The sequence below is a fragment of the Trematomus bernacchii genome, unplaced genomic scaffold, assembly GCF_902827165.1.
Source record: "Trematomus bernacchii unplaced genomic scaffold, fTreBer1.1, whole genome shotgun sequence".
Taxonomy (NCBI): domain Eukaryota; kingdom Metazoa; phylum Chordata; class Actinopteri; order Perciformes; family Nototheniidae; genus Trematomus; species Trematomus bernacchii.
In genome coordinates this window covers 392,117-407,930 of record NW_022987613.1, presented here as the reverse complement: position 1 = coordinate 407,930, position 15,814 = coordinate 392,117, and the positions used below count along the sequence as shown (strand labels likewise).

General features: G+C 40.7%; 1 long non-coding RNA gene across 1 annotated transcript; it reads right to left on the bottom strand.

Moving 5' to 3' along the window:
* Positions 1–1,603: 1,603 nt before the first annotated feature.
* On the bottom strand, positions 1,604–15,089 carry LOC117483715. The gene is made up of 3 exons (XR_004556005.1): positions 15,043–15,089; positions 14,564–14,607; positions 1,604–1,660 (listed from the first exon to the last, which is right to left on the bottom strand). It is a non-coding gene; the product is annotated as an uncharacterized LOC117483715 (long non-coding RNA).
* Between the last annotated feature and the right edge of the window lie 725 nt (positions 15,090–15,814).

Sequence of the window (15,814 nt, the reverse complement as noted above, 5' to 3'; positions counted from 1 at the left end):
ACCTCTGGCAATAAATCCTGAGTGGTTACCAAAAAAAAACCCACTGCTGCTTCTTTTTTCGGTTTTCGCAAATTTCTTGACTTTTTCCGACGCGCTTGCATTTAAATCCGTCTCCCCGTCTCCCCGTCGCTCTGTATCTGGCCTGTACCACTACACCTGCTGTCTTTGGAGCGTCTGCCCCCCACCCTTCTTTCACATAATGGTATGATCCTAGTGTGTCCTCGCATATGATTGGCCGCATGGTGGCTCAGCAAAATAAAGTCCCGCCCCTGCCTGCATGGATTCTCAGCAAGAGTTGCAGCGGCTGAAGATTCTGCTCTCCTAACGGCAGCTCGCGATCGGCGTGTTGGAGACCCCTGAATTAAATTATCAAGTCACCTCAAGTCAGAAGGCTCAAGTCCAAGTCAAGTCCTGAGTCATTAGTGTTCAAGTCCAAGTCGAGTCGCAAGTGTTTTGTGATTTTGTCAAGTCGAGTCCAAAGTCATCAAATTGGTAACTCGAGTCTGACTCGAGTCCAAGTCATGTGACTCGAGTCCACACCTCTGCTGTGTGGAGATTTGGGGAAACACTTACAAAACCAACCTACAGCCGTTATGCACATTACAAAAAAGGGCTATAAGAATAATCAATAATGTTGGATATCTTGAACACACTCATTCATTATTCTTGAAGTCACACACACTGAAGTTTACTGATCTGGTTACATTTAAAACGGCACAAATCATGTACAGAGCAAGACATAATCTACTTCCTAGGAAATTACAAACATTGTTCATAGACAGAGAGGGCGGGTATAATTTGAGAGGAAATCTACATTTGAAACAACTCAAGGTCAGAACAACTGTGAGAAGTATGAGTAGAACAATCTGTGGGGTGATTTGATGGAACGGTTTGGAGCAGGAGTTCAAACAAAGCACAAATATAATTCACTTTAAAAGGATGTACAGAAACACTTTCTTGGAAAACTATGAGAATGATTTAAGGTGATCGAAGATGAGAAATTATTGTAAATGTATGTATAAATGTAAATATGTAAATAGGAATAACTTGCAGAAATGATTTAAAGGATAATCATTGATCAGCGGTAAGTAAGGGGTGGGAATTAATAAGCATTTGCTTCCTCCCGCTCCCTTTCGGACACATATGATTTATTATTATTATTAATATGAATATTGATAAATACTGTATTCTAACAATACGGTATTCTGCTTTCACAGTTGTTATTTTTTATTTGTTTTTTTAATCTGTTCGAAATAAAGATGGAAATGAAAAAGAAATGAAATGAAGTCGTTAATTCATGAGAAAAGCACTCAGATAGAAAGTCAGAAACATTTGAAATATTTGTTTAAAATAAATGTAAATAAAATGTCCGAAGAAAGTATTCAGAGTAATTCTTATTACAGTTTTATAATTGTTTTATATATTCCACAAATGATCTGCTTTGACTGCAGCTTGAGAAACTTCTGGATTCAGTCTGAAAGCATCCTTTTTTAACTTTAAACATGATCTTTAATAATGTTGTAGTTTAGTTTAACTCTGAGAGGGTGGACTGGCTGGGACTCCTCACTGGGACTCTGGTTCTGGACCAGCTTGGCAGGGTTCAAGGAGTTCTTGGAGAGAAGGAGCGCTTCCTGCCGCAGGACTCGGGGGATGGGAGTTCCTGAACATGGAGAAACAGCTTCAGTTATTATGCTCCAAATATCTGGAACAAAGTCACAGAAAGAATGTGTCTGCAGCTCAGAGAGTCCTGCTGGGAACCCACACATGTTGAGGAGCCCAAAGTGTGATGAGAGAAAATGTACAGTACGGGTCCCCAGCACATAGAAGCTGCCGATGCTAACCTCCATACAGATGAAGCGTCTTAATTTTGGACAGTTTAAAGTGCGAGGGTCGTGATCGTGTTCGTGCCACGTTCGTGATGGCCGGCCGGCCCCCAGTCTGACTTGATAACCGCAATACCCATGATAAATACATTTAATTATTGTGAAGCCAGCTGCAATGGATCATTGATCCACCAGGGGGTGCAGTGGGGGTTCCACACTGGAGTTCATGTGAAATCAACTTCTTTGTTGTTAAGATCCATACAGTGTATGTCACGGATAGGATCATAGTCTGTGCTAAATAAGACATGTAATCATTTAATAATGTTGTTTAGTCGTGAAAAACGAAAAAACGAAGGAGCCGGCTCTCCTCCCGATTTTTTAATCCTAATTTAATCATCATCATTGATGTTTATGTTCGCCGAATTGACATGAAATCACTGACAAATATGAATATTCTGTATTCAACTTCATTGAAACGATCAGGATGGGTGTTATTTTTCCCCACAAATGACCAAGTCGCTGCAAATGATCCCATGTATTACATGTACATGGCCACATTCTCAACAAAGTTACGTAACGAAACATTCTGTATTCCTTGCTTACTTTTTATTAATGCTTTATAACAGCTGAATAGGTTTCGTTTAGAACAGGCACCTCACTCGCAATCTGCTCCTCCGCAACGCCTACCACCTACCTCCGGCTGAAATTATGAATGTATAGTAATCATAGATACACGGCAGGGTCCGTTACAGTTTGTTTTCATCTGATTTCAAATATTTCAAATGTCTGAAGTTAATAAATACATTCTCAGTGTTCAAGTCAATAATAGTCATATAAGAAAAGTACTGATCTAATAACAGAGATTTTATAAGGACTTTTCAATGTTCGACATCGCTCATGTGAAATACAGTAAACTGGATGTTGTGGTGCCGAGAGGCGGGGTATCAAAAGTACAAGCTAAACTTTATTTAGCATCTGAACACACTTGTAAACAACGTGATGCCCGGGAAGCGAAGACCCGGCGGAAACAGCTGGTCTGGTTCACTAAAATGTCCGTGTACAGTATATCTGGTACTAATGTATAGCGGATCTTTGTTAAGATCCATATGTCACGGATAGGATCATAGTCTGTGCTAAATAAGACATGTAATAATTTACAAAACATCACCATGGTTGTTATGCGCATGTGCGAGATGTCACGTTGTAATAACAATAACTCATCTCTCTCGTGTTTTTTTTGTTTTCTTTGTGTGCTTTCCCAAAAGCCACTGTGTCAAGTGTCCTAGTTGGGTTGCCGTAACGAACAGCAGCCGGCTCTCGATTTTAATCCTAATTTAATCGTTTATGTTCACCGAATTGACATGAAATCACTGACAAATATGAATATACTGTATTCAACTTCATTCAAATGTTATTAACGTGCCTAAACTCAGTAATTCACTCAAAATTACTGATCCCTCCGCGTCGCGTCGCGGAGGGATCTTGATCCCTGGGTGTTATTTTTCCCCATAATGACCAAGTCGCTGCAAATTATCCCCGCTTATTACATGGCCACAAAGTAACGACATGACTCCCAATATTAATTTAAATGCTTTTATGGATTTAGAAAATATTTTATTGATTTAAAAAATAGTTGTATGTATTGATTTGAATTTACATGCATCCGCCTAAGAAAATAGTCCGTTGTTACCGTTTTTTAAACAGTCAGAATGAAACGGCAGCTCTCAGCTGTGTGTTCACACTCCTAATGGCCCATCACAGCTCTCTCCCCCCCTAATCTTTCTTTTCCAACAGTTAAGTTAACTGTAGGTTACTCTGAGTGACAAGCTTACAGTTAGTGAAGTAACACTTTTTTTTTGTGAGTCACGACCTCGCTGTTTCATTCTAACATAACGCTCCAAATATGACTGTTTCCACTCGGACTTCAATACAGCAACACCATTGTTTGGTTTCCATGGTAGCGTGTCTCTTTAGTAGCGTGCACTCCTTTCCTGTAAATTACAGGTCCAGCCAGGCAAAACAGTAATATGAAATATGAACGTTAGTTTTTAACTGAAATGATCAAATAAAGTTAAAATGTCACAGTGTTTACAAACATTGACCATACCGTTCACCAGCCCCCACACCCACTATGTTGAGTATAGCCTATACTCTTTGTTTAAAACGAATTGGCCATCGGAATGTGTGTGTCCCAACCCCCCCCCCCCCTGTGATATCTCTTCTCCAGCAGTCTGTAGTTTGTCCGTAAACTTTAGAATGAAATGTAATACCGGTTAGTTTTTTGTGTTCATACTGACAGAAGAAGAAATAATTAAGTATGAATGAGAATAAGACTTATGTAATGTATTGACCATTTGATCAGTAGCCTATAAATGTATTACTAACTTTATCCACTGTGGTACCGAAGCTTGGATCACCGCCAAAGACATGGCCGAGGGCAGGCTGGCAGCTTTCAATATTTTTCATGTGCGATTCTAACGCTTTCAGAAAGTGAAACATACAGCATCATTTGAGAAAATAAATCAAAATAAGCGTTATAAATGAACCCTGACTACTTGTGTTTAGGACTCACTGTATTTTGCTACTCTCTAGGTCTGTGGGGCCAAATCCAGATATGGGGGGGGGGGGGGGGGGGGTTTTCTGTTAGAAGGTGCGACGGGGGAGGGGGGAGAGCGTTAGACGCTCGTGGAATTGGGGGCCTCTCTGCACGGAGGAGCCGCAGAGAAGTGAATCACAGTGATCTCATAAACATATGACCAATGTGCGAGGGTGATGAAATCAGAGCATCGTCCTATGGGCTTAGCCCTGGACAGGTACAACAGGTATTCACTCAGAGGGGGGTAGTTAACCATTTACATGTCAAAAAGCAACAAACAGTGGGCGGGTGGGGGAAGTATACTGAGAAGTATATAATGAGAACTGCTACCAATGGTGGCCTATTTAGTTTATTAAGAAATACATATTTGTAGCTTTTTTTTAATCTGCAGTAGGAAATGCAGAGAGTAGCGACAGGGCTGGTCCAACCTGATCTGTAAAGTGATCTAACTAAGTGCTATTCATTTTCTTGACGGGGAAGTGCAGTGTAAATGGGGGGCTTATATGCATTTGAAAAGCAATATAAATCACACAGTTCGTATACAATAGGCATTAAAAGCACCGTCGATAACCATTGCCCTTCTCCTATTCAAACCAAAAGAGAAAATGCAGATATTACACTCTGAAAAGAAAGGGTAGACATATCTGTACTCTTAGTGCCAAGTAGCTAAATAAATTCTCCAAATCAAACCAAATCAAACCAAGATATCTTGGGTATTCACTCAGAGGGGGGTCGGTGAACCGGGCAGAGTTTTTCGCCGGTCAACGTGTGTGAAAGTTTAAAGTTTATCATCTAAATTTGCCGAAACAAGTTTAATATTCTGAAAGCCAAGACTTTGTTTATTTGAAATCAGATGAAAACAAACTGTAACGGACCCATTTTATTCATATTCCGAGTCATAAAGACTTTATTTAAAATAAAAATTTATAACTAGTTTAGGTTGTTTGAGAGGTACAGCTACCATTCTTTAATTAGATGTTTGATAAGTGCATGCAGATCACATAAAACACGTACACAGATACATTATTTTTATTAAATTTGACAATCTCAATTTCACTTTCCACTATGTCCACCGTTGTTTTTCACAACCAATGGCAGAACTTTATTGAGGCCTGTAATTAGTCAACTACAGGTCTCTTGAAGTCTTTTTCTTCCAAAAAGCTTGTGACAAGATGTTATTGCTCTTGGGGCATTAAAAACAAGATTTTAACTTTAGTTTTTTATATAATATCTGCATTGTCTCTTGTGAAAAACTAAGTCTTACTTTGGCCATAGTTATTTAATATATAGCGCCATCTCCTGGTTAAACCCTGAAATTGGAGAATAGTGGGAGGGCCTCAGGTCTTCAGGGACTGGTCAGCTTTCTGTCCCCAGAGTCAGAACTAAACATGGTAAAGCAGCATTCAGTTATTATGCTCCAATATCTGGAACAAACTCCCAGAAACCTGCAGGTCCGCTGCAACTCTTACTACTTTTAAATCCAGGCTGAAGACTTTTCTTTTTGCCGCTGCTTTTAATTGAACTATTCACATCTTAAACTGCACTGTAACTTTTAACTTTTATCCATGTATTTTTTCTTTTAATGTTTATTTTATTATCTTTCCTTTTTAATGACTGATTTTAAATGCCATTTTTAAAATGTCTTCCATTTTTGTAAAGCACTTTGAATTACCTTGTGTTGAAAGGTGCTATATAAATAAACTTGCCTTGCCTTGCCTTGCCTTGCCTTGCCTTGCCTAACATTCCTGAATACTGGTCTTTGGCAGGCAACTGGCTGGCAGTCGGCAGGAAGCTGTATGCTGGGGTCCAAAATAAGAGGCTCCATCTGTATGTTGGGAGAGCTTTACAGATCAGGAGAGGAACTAAGTACATTTACTCAAGGACTGTACTTAAGTACAATGTTGAGGTACTTGTACTTTACCTGAGTATTTCCATTTTATGCTACTTAGTAGTTCTACTCCTCTACAGTTCAGAGGTACATGGTGTACTTTTACTCCACTACATATATTTAATACCTGATATGATCAATAATTATAAAACTTATATTATTCTGAAATGGACCAATCTGCACAATAAGCGCGTTCACACCGGAGTACTTTTCACCGTACTTTTCGCATTTAGTTCCGTTAGTACCCCTTATGTCGCGTTCACACCAAAAAGAGTATTTACAGATGGAGCATCTTATTTCAGACTCCAGCATACAGCTTCCTGCCTACTACCAGCCAGTTACCTGCCTAAGACCTGCCAAAGACCAGTATCTGGGAATGTTAAGCCCTCCCACTATTTCCAAGAGGGCGTTGCCACATTTTCAATTTCAGGATTTAACCAGGAGATGGCGCTATATATTAAATAACTATGGCCAAACTAAGATTTAGTTTTTCACAAGAGAAAATGCAGATATTATATAAAAAACTAAAGTTAAAATCTTGTTTTTAATGCCCCAAGAGCAATAAAAACACTTGTTAAAAAAATCCTGACTGAGGCTTTCATAAATTGCATTTAGCTGACGCTTTTATCCAAAGCGACCTTACTATTTAATAAATGATAAATGATTATTCATAACAAATATGAGTGATGTGTGATTATTATTCATGCTATATACTGATATAGGGCTAAGTAAGCAATCAATCCTGCAAATTAACCCTTAGTTTTTCAATATAGTTATTCAGACAATGTGAGTAGAACTACAGAAATTCTGCTCCCACCTAAGGCCAACGTTGCAATATTACAACATTTCCCTAAAAACTTACCAAAACGTAAACATTTTTAAAACTCTTTCATTTCTGCTCCAGAGGCCAGGGGTTCAATTGGGATTTGATATGTGGGGGGGCTCTGTTAGAAGGTGCGACGGGGGAGGGGGGAGAGAGTTATGGCGCGTTTCCACTACACGGCCTCGCTCGGCCTCGCTCGGTATGGCTAGGCCTCGTTAGGACTGGCTCACTTTATGGCGCATTTCCATTACAGTTTAGGAACTGGGGTAGTATCTATAGTAACGCAGTGTAGGCGGAGCCGTGACATCATCTTCAATGAGAACCCCAGAAAAACAACACAGCCGTTAGCTGTTAGCACTCAGAGCTCACAGCTCCTCATATATGTTCAGAAACTAGACAAAAGTTAAACAAGTACAAACCACAGACTGCCTGTGTCATGGTGAATACAGTCGCTGCTTTATTTATGTCTGTATAGGCCGTTGTTGTGAGTGTGGACGGTCGGAGCATATACTGCGTTAGCTTAGCCAATCTCCATTTAGAAAACACGCATTTTAAAAGGTTTTTTCGCCTGCCGTCTGTCTGCAGACTTGACAAAACATTAATTCATGGTTTTTACTAACCGGTATCAGTATGTTGTTACTTCGGCATCATTTTGAAACGTGTATTACAATTAAATCACGGTCAAATATGTCCATCTTGTTGTAGTTGTAGCCCCCTTGCCAGCGATTCTCTCTCTAGTTTAGCATACTCAGCCCGACTCAGCCTCGTTGTCTCTGGCCCTAGACCCACGATTTTATGAGGCCAGAAAAACTGTGAATTAGGACCCGCCGGCCGGTATTAGGCCAAGTGGAAACGCAACCAAAAACGGGCCCGCTGACGTCACAGCCCTCTTAAACCGTGCTCCGCGCTGTAGTGGAAACGCGCCATTAGACGCTCGTGAATTGTCAACGGGGGGGGGTTGACATCAGAACATCGTCCTATGGGCTTAGCCCCGGACAGGTACAACAGGTATTCACTCAGAGGGGGGTAGGTACTAAATGCCATCCATTTACATGTAGGCAAACAAAATCAACATACAGTAGGGGGGTGGGGGATGGTGAACGGTATGGTCAATGTTTGTAAACACAATCCCCAGGATGTGTCCTTATCAAACCAAAATAGAAAATGCAGATATTACACTCAGACATTGGAAAAGTCTATGTTAAAAGCCTCAGTCATGTTCAGCTATGTTACTATTTATAATGTTATTGTTGTTACAACAGAAGAGGTTTTTCTTTATATTGAAGTTAAATGCATCAATCTGGTGCACTTTGAGGTCAAAATTAAGAGATTTATGGATACCGCTGGAAAAAGCTGCATATGCCGAGCCTGTACGTAGCGCTGTAACTTCCTCCACAAAAGCAGCCTTCTGTTTATTCAACGTGGTGGCGGCCGAGGGAACCGGGCAGAGTTTTTCGCCGGTCAACGTGTGTGAAAGTTTAAATCTTCCTTATTGAGCTTTAAAACAAATGAATAACGACTATATATAATAATAAAATAAACACCGGCTGTTGTTATGCCTGCTGTAACGTTAAATTACTCCGTTCTCCGCTTAAGTAATTATGCCGTTACAAGCTTCATAGTTGTATTTATCATCTAAATTTGCCGAAACTAGTTTAATATTCTGAAAGCCAAGACTTTGTTTATTTGAAATCAGATGAAAACAAACTGTAACGGACCCTGCCGTGTTATCTTGATATTTCCGGCACAGACCCTTTCATACCGGCAATGCACGATAGAAACAACAGGAACTGCGACAGCATAGATATGCGAACACAAACCTACAGACTGCTGGAGAAGAGATATCACAGGTTGGGACACACACATTCCGATGGCCAATTAGTTTTAAACAGAAAGTATAGCCTACTCAACATAGGGGGGTGGGGGCTGGTGAACGGTATGGTCAATGTTTGTAAACACTGTGACATTTTGACTTTATTTGTCATATTTGGAGCGTTATTAGAATGAAACAGCCAGGTCGTGACTCACAAAAAAAAGTGTTACTTCACTAACTGTAAGCTTGTCACTCAGAGTAACCTACAGTTAACTTAACTGTTGGAAAATACACACAGCTGAGAGCTGCCGTTTCATTCTGACTGTTAAAAACGGTAACAACGGACTATTTTTCTTAGCGGATGCATGTCAATTTAAATCAATACATACAACTATTTTTTCAATCAATAAAAACATTTTCTAAATCCATAAAAGCATTTCAATTAATATTGGGAGTCATGTCGTTACTTTGTTGAGAATGTGGCCATGTAATAAGCGGGATAATTTGCAGCGACTTGGTCATTATGGGGTAGAATAACACCCAGGGATCAAGATCCCTCCGCTACGCGGATCTTGATCTGCCTGACAAGTTTACTGAGTTACTGAGTTTAGGCACGTTAATAACATTTGAATGAAGTTGAATAGAGTATATTCATATTTGTCAGTGATTTCATGTCAATTCGGCGAACATAAACATAAATGATCGTGATTAAATTAGGATTACAAATCGAGAGCCGGCTGCATTTCCTCTCGTTCGTTTTTTTCGACTAAACAACATTATTTTGTTAAATAACAACATGGTGATGTTTTGTAAATGATTACATGTCTTATTTAGCACAGACTATGATACTATCCGTGACATATGGATCTTAAAGCTCCCATGTCATGCTTTTCCGGTTATTACCCGTCCCCTTATGTGTTATGAAGGTTTTTATGCATGTAAACGGTGTGCAGAGTCAAAACCCTCAAAGTACACCCTGTAGCGAGTAAAACTCTACAAACCTCCCCAAAACGCCTCGTTGGAGATACGTCACTGCCCATTTGATTCTTCCGGGTACCGCCTGATGTCATGCGGTACCCGGAACGAAATGGACCAATCCCGAAGAGCTATGGCCACACCAGCAGCGGCGTGTTCCTCCTCCAGAGGTTCGAAGAACCGGCATTTCACAGACGAAAGCTTCCAAAACATTGCCCAGTTTGAGGCCGGATATGCACAGCTTGTTTGGACCGTTTGGAGCAGGGGAAGATCTGGGTATACAACCTGTAAGTTTGCATTGTTATTTGTGTATTTATCAAACAAGACTGTTTAAATGTGTAAACTGTGTTGGACTGCTAAGCCATTGACACAGTGCTAACTGTGCTAACTAAGTTGCTAGAGTTTCCATATATCAACTCTAATATCAGCAGATGGCCTTGCATACATGTATCTCATAGCAGGAGAATGTCTGCATTCACACACAAAATACCTATTGACAGTATACTCCGGGTGATTTGCCGTGCGGTCAGTCGCGAAACGTAATTACATTATAGCTGGCGTAGCGTGTATGCAACCGATCTAACACACGGAGCTAGAGCTAGTTTTGGTCGGAAAAACATTTTTGTGATGCTACGTTGCTAGCGTTTAAATATATCAACTACAATGTCAGCAGATGGCCTTACATGTTTGTCATGGCAGGAGAATGTCTGCAGTCACACACACGGAATACTCATACAGTATACTCCGGGTGATTTACCGTACATTGTGACAGTACATATACTGCATGTAGCTAAAGAGGCTAGCTGTATGCTAGCGCAAAACAATGTATTCATGCAAGTTACATTGTATGGTAGCAGAATACCCGTATACGATTGCAATTATAAACACGTTATTGCTAGCCTAATATGAACCACTAGCTTTTGTTCATAGTAGTTTTATTACACTGCATTATAGTTGCCTTTCCTCCAAGCTAACGTTCATATCGTGTTAGCTACCAAGGTAAACAAAGCTAGGTTAGCATATTAGCAGGCAAGCTGTTCATTACACAACTACTACTAACGAATCTAAAACAACTAAGTTTCTCTAATATTTTGTGATTTGCATTTGATTTCGTCCAGCCAGATCCTGGCGGACAATCCATGACGGGGACGGGACTTCTACTACTACTGAGGCCTCTTGCTAAAAGGCACCGCACCGGCTGTGCGCAGGCAAGATGCGAGGAGGAATGGATGATATACCGTGTGTATATATGTATATTTATGTTCATTTTGTACATTTCTAAAAATAAAGTTTAATGGAAATACTTAGTAGGCCTATCCTTTCTTCCCTGAATTCATATATAGCAAACCATGATTTGATTTCTCATCAAACAGTAGTAGTTTATAACGGGTAAAAATAACTTACTCTTTGTTATGAGCGGCTCGTAGGCCACAACGGAAAGACAAGGAGACATACACGAGTTTACAAAACCACGGCACATTTATTGTGGTAAATGCAGAGATAGGTGGTTGAGAGGATCGCAGAGTTAGTCTTCCTGCAGCCGCTTTGGAGAGAGACAGGGGCCGTCGTGTGACTCCGGGCAGCTGGGCTTAATAGCACCTCGGCTCCGGAGGTGTCCGTGATCGTGCTGATTAGCCTCTTCAGCTCCACCCCATCGTAAGACAAAGGCCCTGGGGCCGTCACACTCTTCTATAACAACAGTTAAAAATATATATGTATATAAAATATACGGCTGTACCGACGCCATGATAAGACTGATGTTCCGCTGAGAGCAGCCGGGAAAAGCACTGTTAGACATGGGCGCAGCCTCTCTGGTGGTTGACTAATCAGAACAGAGTGGCCGAGCTGACCAATCGGAGCACACTAGGCTCACAGGGAGGGGGGGGCAAGAGCTCCAACGAGTCGTTTAGTGGAGAAAGTGAATACTGCTGAATACACATGCTTGACAGAGATGCTGTATGCGAAACCAATGTGAGTTTGGAAAATTGCACAGTATAAATCTATTTTAGTATACCTCAACAATGTAATTATGATCAGTGGAAATGGCCATGACATGGGCCCTTTAACAAAGATCCGCTATACATTAGTACCAGACATACTGTACATTGTGGTGATTGACATTATTCACCCACGGATCTATGGGTTGGGGTATTGTTCCGCACGGACATTTTAGTGAACCGGACCAGCTGTTTCCGCCGGTCTTCGCTTCCCGGGCATGAAGTTGTTTACATGTGTGTTCAGATGCTAAATAAAAGTTTAGCTTGTACTTTTGATACCCCGCCTCCGACTCCCGTCTCTCGGCACCACAACATCCAGTTTACTGTATCGAAGTTGATTTCACATGAGCTCCAGTGTGGAACCCCACTGCACCCCCTGGTGGATCAATGATCCATTGCAGCTGGCTTCACAATAATTACATTTATTTATCACGGGGGCGGTATCAAGTCAGACTGGGGGCCGGCTCTTCATCACGAACCGATCACGGGCCGATCACGGACCAATCACGGACCAATCACGGACCAATTACGACCCTCGCGTTTCAAACTGTCTGAAATAAGATGCTCCTTCTGTAATTTCGGGAACTTTTACCCCCATTTTTAGTACCTGCTGAGAGATGGTACTTTCCTGGGGTAAAAAAGTGCCCCAGTTCTGATTGGCTGGGCGAATTGCAAACCACGCCCCGTACAACTCTGAAATGTTTTGTAGAGCCGCCATTTTATTATCCTTGCATGAGCATTATTAGCATTAGCATTATTAGCATTAATAATGTGTAACTTGCTGCAGTTAAATACCATCATACTATGTGCAATATATACATCATATACATAGGCATTAATAACTGTGTAATATATACCTGGCTGCTAAATCCTAAGAACTGTTACAGGATTTGTATTTTGGAAAGTATTTTTCTTTTACTTTTATTTTTTTTATATTATATTTTTTATTATATCGTAACTTAGTACTTTGTTTTTCTTAACACAGGTAACATTAAGCTGTCTGTGGCTCTTTCCTGCTGTAACGATGCAAATGTCCCCTCCGTGGGACTAATAAAGGTATTCTGATTCTGATTCTGATTAGCATTTTTTATTTATTTTTTTTAGCCTTTATTTAACCAGGTTAAAAAATCCCATTGAGATCAACGATCTCTTTTTCAAGGGAGACCTGCGGTACATTGGTTACACATAAAAACAACAGAAAACAAAAGGACATCACAACATAAATTACAGGGGTATACATTAGCAACCTATTTACAGTGACAGGTATCCATTAACATTTCATCCAGCCGTGCTTTAAAATGATGCAAGGGAATCAAAATGCTCAGTTTCAATGTTTTTTGCATAGTGTTCCAAGCTAGAGGAGCAGCGCACATAAAAGCTTTAGTACCTAAAACAGTCCTAGCACTTGGCACATGTAATAAGAACACATCCTGGGATCTCAGGCAATAGCTACTTGCCACTCTCTGTGAGATCAAAGAGCAGATATAAGTCGGTAGTTTACCCAGCATGGCTTTATATATGAATATGTACCAATGACTGAGCCTCCGACCAGTAAGTGAAGACAGACCTGCCTTGGCATACAGGGTACAGTGATGAGTAAGTACTTTACAGTTAGTAACAAATCTCAGAGCACTGTGATAGGCGGCATCTAACCTTTCCAGGCAATGGGCAGGTGCATTCATATAGATCAAATCACCATAGTCTAGCACAGGTAAAAAGGTCACAGTGACTAGCCTTTTTTTGGCTTCAAAAGAGAAACAGGACTTGTTTCTGAAAAAGAAACCTAGTCTAACCCTCAGCTTTTTAAGCAGATTAGTGACCTGAAGTTTAAAAGTAAGACAATCATCAAGCCAGATACCAAGGTATTTATAACAGCTAACCACTTGGAGTACTTGTCCTTGTATAGTCACAATATCCATTATTAGCATTAGCATTAGCCCAGCGCACAAACACAGAGAGACTAACTTATGGCAACACAAAATAAAACATGGGAGCGGTGGAGATGAGGAGGTGTTGGCGTTCTGGCGATTTACTCGGAAAGCTTCAGTAGAAGCTGCTGGGACTCCCAGCAGCTTCTACTGAAGCCAGTCCCCAACTCCGGGGACTTCCGGCCGGGGACTCCGGGTGGCAGTATACGCCGTGAAGTTGTTTGCGGCCTGCCAGTAAACCCAAAGCAGAAGAAGACGAAGTGACGTCAGCAGCGTAATCTTCCCTCAGGGAATTTATTCCGGTGTGAACGCGATCTGTACTAAATGCCCTGGGGTAATAAGTGCCGGCACTGAGTACGGCAAAGTACTTGGTGTGAATGCGGCTATTGACTACTTTTGGTACTTTAACTATATTTTGATGCTAATACTTTTCTACTTGTATTGAGTAACATTTGAATGCGGGCCTTTTACTGTAACAGAGTATTCCTACACTCTTGTACTTCTACTTTTACTGAAGTACCAGATCTGAGTACTTCTACTTTTACTGAAGTACCAGATCTAAGTACTTCTACTCATGCGTCACTGTTTTGATAGACAGTTGTTGTGAAGAGAAACAGCCAAAATGATGAAGAGAGAAAAACAAGAGTGTTGTTTTCCTCTGAGGACATGCTCCATGAAAGAGTTTCATATCTTGATGAATGGAGGATATTCAGTACTCACAGTTCTTCTGGATCTTGGCTCTGATCGTCTCATCATATCTGATCCTGTAGGGATGAACACAATCCAACAGTTATGGATCCAGTTTAAAATAAGTGTTTGTTCTTTGAGTCAGCTTCAGAGTCCTGACTGATCTCATGCTTTACATCCCATCATATCTTCTCTGCAAACACTACGACTGACTGCCACAGCTCTCAGCTGCATTACAGGAAGTAACAGTCATTAGTCAAGGAGCTAAAAAAATCCCATCAAAAACAGACTACCTTTTCCACTCTTCTGTCAAATCCCATATGTCTGGTGGAAAGTTGATTACTTACTAAATGTGGCTTTGCATTTTCAGCTGGCCTTCTATAGTTGATGGAAGAATGAAAGAGCCTGCAGTCAGTGGGTAACATCACTGATCTGTTGTGATTCCCCAGTGAGAGAAACACCTCCCTGTGTTTCATACAATACTGCTGAACCAGCAGAGACCCCTTACTGACCTGAGGGTCTCCAGTCTGCAGTCTGGACTCTCCAGAAGATCTCTCAGCAGCTTCTCTCCTGAATCCTGCAGAGTGTTCCCACTCAGGTCCAGATCTCTCAGATGGATGTTGGACTTCAGAGCTGAGGCCAGAGCAGAACAGCTGATCTCTGACAAACTGCAGGCCCTCAGTCTGAATAAAGAAAACATGATGAGGATACAAATCAGTTTATAATCCAATCAGATGTTACTCAACATTTAAATGAATCTGAACAGAAAATTATGTCTACTTCAGAAAGTGAACTTTATCATGTAAAACTAAAATGACTTCAGATGACCTTTATTCAGACGTTATCGTTTACTAAATATTAAATACATAGATTTACTTTTTACAACTAACATCTATTACAGTTACTTTAAGAAACAGTCAACATGTATGTCTGCAGTTCTTACTTCTTACTCTTAAAAATGAAATATGAATATAAGGACATTTACAACTTTATGGATGTAAGTTATTAATGAATATAAATGAGGTTCAATTCCAAAGTGAACATGTGAGATCTCCAGCAGTAACAGAGAGTCAGTGAACTGACCTGAGAGTCTCCAGTCTGCAGTCTGGACCCTCCAGAAGATCTCTCAGCAGCTCCACTCCTGAATCCTGCAGAGCGTTGCCACTCAGGTCCAGATGTCTCAGATGGATGTTGGACTTCAGAGCTGAGGCCAGAGCAGAACAGCTGATCTCTGACAAACTGCAGTACTCCAGTCTGAATAAAGAAAACATGATGTAACTTTAG